At 53.5% G+C, this 6,000-nt stretch overlaps 1 protein-coding gene across 1 annotated transcript in view; it reads right to left on the reverse strand.

The window, feature by feature from the left end:
- LOC105470927 (Janus kinase and microtubule interacting protein 3) overlaps positions 1-6,000 on the reverse strand; it is a 158,078-nt gene that overhangs the window by 3,410 nt on the left and 148,668 nt on the right.

Consider the following 6,000-nt stretch of genomic DNA (forward strand, 5'->3'; position numbering starts at 1 on the left):
TGAAAAATAAATGTAGTCAAATGACACATACATGTTTACTTCTTCCCGTATTAAGCGTTACAGTTGAAATCTCTGCCGCAGTTAACATAGTACCTTGTTCTTTGTGCCTTTAATCAGGTTCATTTCTAAATACGTTGTGGTGGAACCATCGATCTCTAGAAAGTACAGGAGGAAGGGGACCTGCCAGTCCAGCCCTCATATTTTACAGATGGAAAAGCTGAAGCCCCATGTAAAATAGGGATTTCCCTCGGTGACACTTCCAGGCTGAGCAGGGCCAGGGATCCGGACACCGACCTAGTAACACTCCCGCCCCATCAATGCCTCTCTGAATTATGTGATCAACTGCCTGGGGTATGAACTACGCACATGCAAATAGAGAACAGAGGTCTTGTTGAAAATATTATTCAGAATTTTAAAAACTCACTCCCCAAACTGAAGGGACAAGACGAGAGTGTTTGATTTCCTGTGGTCACTCGATCCCGCTCCAGAGCCAGCTGGTGCTCTCCATTGTCAACATGCTCCACTCACTACCCTATTTCCAGAACAGGAGACTTTCTGTCCCATCCATGGCTGCAACATACCACTCACACACACACACTGCATGTGCATGTACACACAATGCACAATACACATACATGCACATGCACAAACAGCACATACACACTGCACATGCATGTACACACAACACACTGCACATACATGCCCACACAATACGCACACATGCACTGTACATGTGTATACACAATGCAAAATACACATGCACATACAGTGCACAACACACATACACATACATGCACATGCCCAAAGACACCACTCACACACAGCCCACACATGCACACAATATATGCATGCATACACAACACACCACTCACAGCACATGCATTCACACACTATACACACACACACACACACACACACACACACACACATCGTTCTGCTTCTAGGTGTGCAGTCCTCCCAAATCCCTTCCGCCCCACCCCATCTCTTCTGGGGGATGTGGTCTTCTCCCTCCCATCCTCCCTCCCCTTTCTGGCCACAGTGGAAGCAGCTGTTCTGGGGGTCCCCAAGACCACCTGCATGTCTGGGGACTCACTGGGATTCACAGGACTCAGCACACAGTCACACCATAGCAGGGCCACACCACGGCAGGGTCACGTCATGGCACAGTCACACCACAGCAGAGCCACACCACGGCAGGGTTACACCACGCAGGGCCACACCACGGCAGGGTCATGCCATGGCACAGTCACACCACAGCAGAGCCACACCACGGCAGGGTTACACCACGCAGGGCCACACCACTGCAGGGTCACGCCATGGCACAGTCACACCACAGCAGAGCCACACCACAGCAGGGTTACACCATGCAGGGCCACACCATGGCAGGGTCATGTCATGGCACAGTCACACCATAACAGGGCCACACCACGGCAGGGTCACGTCATGGCACAGTCACACCACAGCAAAGCCACACCACGGCAGGGTTACACCATGCAGGGCCACACCACGGCAGGGTCATGTCATGGCACAGTCACACCACAGCAGGGTTACACCACGCAGGGTTACACCACGCAGGGCCCCACCATGGCAGAGTCACACCACAACCACCACACCATGGCACAGCCACACCATTATCGCAGCCGTATAATCAGGAGGCATGGCTGGATCTACAAGGGAAGCGTTCACAGGCACAGCCTGGAGAGGCCTGTGAGCAGACTTCCTGTGCTCTCTCCCCTCCCACACTCTTCCCCACTGCGAGGTGCACGTGGGGCACACACTCCCTCCAGCAGCAAAACACAGCCCCACGTATGCAGTGTTTCTGCTCAGGGAATTCCAGCTGAGACCCAAAATTCATGATTTTGATTGGGGGACTACTCAGTTGTGCACCCCCGGCCCACTAACATGCCCGGCTCTCAAAAGAAGGCCGGTGTTTGCCATGAATCACATTGTTTGCACAAACGGTCTAGGCAGGAACTTCCTCACTAAAGGAATGCTTCAAAGCCAAGTTCCCAGACGCCAGCCCTTGCACACAGGCACTTCTGCAACTAGCAGCCTCAGGCCTGTCCACAGAGACACTCTTGAGTGAGGACTTTGGGGTGCCAGAGCTTGCATGGGGGAATTGAGGAGCCCCATGGAGCCACAGAGACCAAGGCCAGACCCATGGGTGGCCGCCTCCCACCTGTCCTGTGCCTGACATGGCTCCAGCTTGGATGAGGTCCTCAGCTGACTGTGAGGGACTGTGTGCTGAGTCCTGTGAATCCCAGTGAGTCCCCAGACATGCAGGTGGTCTTGGGGACCCCCAGAACAGCTGCTTCCACTGTTGCCTGGAAGTGTGGGGGATGGGGGGACATGGGGCTGCGAATTGCCTTCAGGGAGCACATTCTTTTACATACTTGGCTATTCACATGGCAAATATTTACTTGAGTGTATCAGTGCCACAGCAAGGGTTCCACAGGAGAAACCCAGGCAACCCTCATCCCAAGAGCTCCCAGTTCTCAGGGAGGGGGCAGGAAAGTGCTTCTCGGGCGGCTGAGCTTCGAGTGACAGGAGAGAGGCAGGATGTGGGGAGCTCAGGCATAGTGCAGGTGGGGCCCCAACCAGCTCACAGCCCAGGGAGCCCAAGAGTCCCATCAACAATGTCCATGCACACACATGGACACTACCCAGTGCCCCGTGGCCATGCATGATGCTGGGGGAGGATGAGCACTGAGGGCCCCTGCCCTTCGCGCTGGAGGGGAAAGCCTGGGTAATTTTATCTTGGGCTGCAATAAGGATGGCTGATGAAGCATAGGAACAAGTTGACGACCACAATCATGAACTTGGCTCATTGGACAGTGCCAAGGGCTGCAGCAGGGACAGGAGATGACAGCATGCCTGGGGCACCACCCAGGGCTGGCACAGGGTACTTCTGCAGGTCGGGGCCCCCAGCCCCACAGGCACGAAGGCACCAGAACCTTGCTAAAAGTCGCAGAGGCAGAACCCTCATCAATAACACCACGGGTACCACGTGCAGACGGAGTTGTACATATGGATCAGGAAACAGCATTCTGATTGATGTCAAAACAGAGCACGAGGAACAGGCCCCTGCCGTCTGTGTGTGTGCTGGAAATTTCCACTGGGATCTCAACTGTTTGGAAACATAACACAGTTGGCAAGGAAGACAAGAGCCTTCCTGGGGTCCGGACCTCTGCTTGCTTCAGAATTCATCAGATGATGAATGCCACTGGAAGGCTCAGAACCTACAGCCTCAGTTTCCAAAAGTGTGCATGAGACAAGCAACCCCAGGGTTCTCACACAGGGTGAGCCGCTTGGGAGGTGGTGAGACCCTGCAGCCTGGATCCTTGCTCTCTTCCCCAACACTGCCCCACAAATACACAGATTCCCAGCTGACAGGACATGGAGCGAGGGCCGAGCACAGGACCTTTCCCCATAGGCTCTTTTGTCTGAGAAACTTTAGCCAAATATTTTCAAACCAAACAGAAACAAATGGCAACCACTAAATCTGCTCACGGTCAAGGTATTTTTTTCTTGAAGCTCTGATTTGGGGAAAATATGAAATAGACCTTACCCAGATACAGACTTAGCCTCCTCCTCCTTTTCCTCCTCTACCCACTTCATGGGGTCTCTCTCAACCCTACAGAGGGGACCAGTGCTGTTACCAACTCCCGTCTGCCCAGAGCCACCTTTGAGGTCCTCTCCCCAGCCACCACGGGGAGCCCCATGTGGCCCACACAGATGCTGGGATAGTCCTCAGGCATGTGGTGTTCTGCCCTGGGTCAACCTCCTGATTTTGGCTCTACAGCTCCCTAATAAATCATAAAGGCAGAAGCCACTTTGATGGTGCAGGTGGCAGGTAGGACACTGAAGTGGGTGCACAGGAGCAGGTGCACACACACCACAACCAAATGCACAGTGTGCACACACACGCACACTGCCCAGGGCACAGAAGCAAGTGTATACACACCATGACCAAATGCACAGTGTGCACACACACACACAGACACTACCCAGGGCACAGGAGCAAGTGTATACACACCATGACCAAATGAACAGTGTGCACACACATGGACACTACCCAGGGCACAGGAGCAAGTGTATACACACCATGACCAAATGAACAGTGTGCACACACATGGACACTACCCAGGGCACGGGAGCAAGTGTATACACACCACGACCAAATGCACAGTGTGCACACACATGGACACTACCCAGGGCACGGGAGCAAGTGTATACACACCATGACCAAATGAACAGTGTGCACACACACGGACACTACCCAGGGCACAGGAGCAAGTGCGCACACACCATGACCAAATGCACAGTGTGCACACACACACACACAGACACTACCCAGGGCACAGAAGCAAGTGTATACACACCACGACCAAATGCACAGTATGCACACACATGGACACTACCCAGGGCACGGGAGCAAGTGTATACACACCATGACCAAATGAACAGTGTGCACACACATGGACACTACCCAGGGCACAGGAGCAAGTGTTTACACACCACGACCAAATGCACAGGCACACTCCCCCCATGCGCTGGCATGCACGCACACACACGTGCGCACACTTTCTCCCTATTCTCCATGGGTTCCTGGTTTCATTTTCTATCTGGTGGTGCAGCTGCTCTCACAGGCCTCCACAGCGATGCCCAGCTACCCTTTCTGACATCAGCTTCTCTAATAATGACATCCCTTATTAATGGCCCCATGGTCAGCCTAGTGAAAGGATCCATTATTGCTTTAACCAAGATGGTTGCATTATAGATTGCAAGACAGCTGGCCCGCAGGCTGTAAGCTGCTGACTGAAAAGAATAAATTAGACAATAGAGCAATAAAGGGGGAGGGGGACCCTTGGTTTCAAGTCAGTTGTTCAGTTTCTGAGATTTTGTGCAAATCACCCAGTCACATTTGAGAAACATCTTTGCCCTTGGTAAAAACAGAAAGATTCTAAACAAAAAGCAAGAAAAACAGCTCCAAAGCCAACAGGAACCAGATCAGAGGTTGGTATCAACTCCCAAAGTTGCAGATTCCGACTCCTAACGTGACCCAGGAGTAGCCGCAGCACCAGCACGTCAGGAGACTCCGCAGGAAGCTTCAAGCAGCAGCACTCGCAGCAAGCAGAGGCCTGGAAATAACCAAATGTCCACCGGAGGGGAGGTAAAGCCCCCGCACGAGCTGGCAGATTGGAGGTGCACATGGCTGAATCCTGCACAATGACTCCAAGCACAAGCACCCAAGGACGCCTTTTAACAAAGATTCAAACACAATTGGAGAGTCTGCCTTTTGGAAACGTGTCTGCTGCAAAGCACTGCACAAAGCCCTCATGGGGAGGGGAGGGGATGGGCCACAAGGTCAGAGGTCAGTGTTTGTTTTGCGTGGCAGAGCCACAAAATGAGCAAGCAGGCTGCTGCAGGGTCAGCAACAAGAGCGAGGCACACACCAGCACCAGGACCAAGACCATGCTGTGCACCAAGAAACACGAGGACAATGCTAGGCTTAGGATGCGGGGACCAGGCAGGAGCTGCAGGCAGGAACCCTCCCGCTGGTCCCGCCGTGCAAATGCAATGTGACCCCATGGGTGCCTGTGAGCTGGAGCCTGCACGGGAGCTGCCTCTGCCATCAGACAAGCACACGGCTGACCCCAGGGCGGAGCCCCTCCCCATTCCCTCTTGGGGCTGGAGCCCTGGCTGATGAAGCTGCCCTAACGGGCAGTTGCTGGGGGGCAGATCCTGCAGGGAGCACGGTGGGGCACCTGGAAGACTCCGCCCCCTGATCGGGGTCTGCAGCCTCTGCTTCCAAAGACAGGCAGTGCCTGGGCAGTACTCAGGGAGGGGAGCTTCCCCCAGCTCCGCAACTGCCCTGGGAGTGGACAGCCCCAGAAGACTAATTGTTCACACTTGGGTGAGCTGTTTCTAAACACCTCACCTTTTGTTTATCTTTCTTTTCTTTAACAATATAGACAAATTCAGTAAGAAAACAATTAC

The sequence above is a fragment of the Macaca nemestrina genome, chromosome 9 (genome assembly GCF_043159975.1).
Source record: "Macaca nemestrina isolate mMacNem1 chromosome 9, mMacNem.hap1, whole genome shotgun sequence".
NCBI lineage: Eukaryota > Metazoa > Chordata > Mammalia > Primates > Cercopithecidae > Macaca > Macaca nemestrina.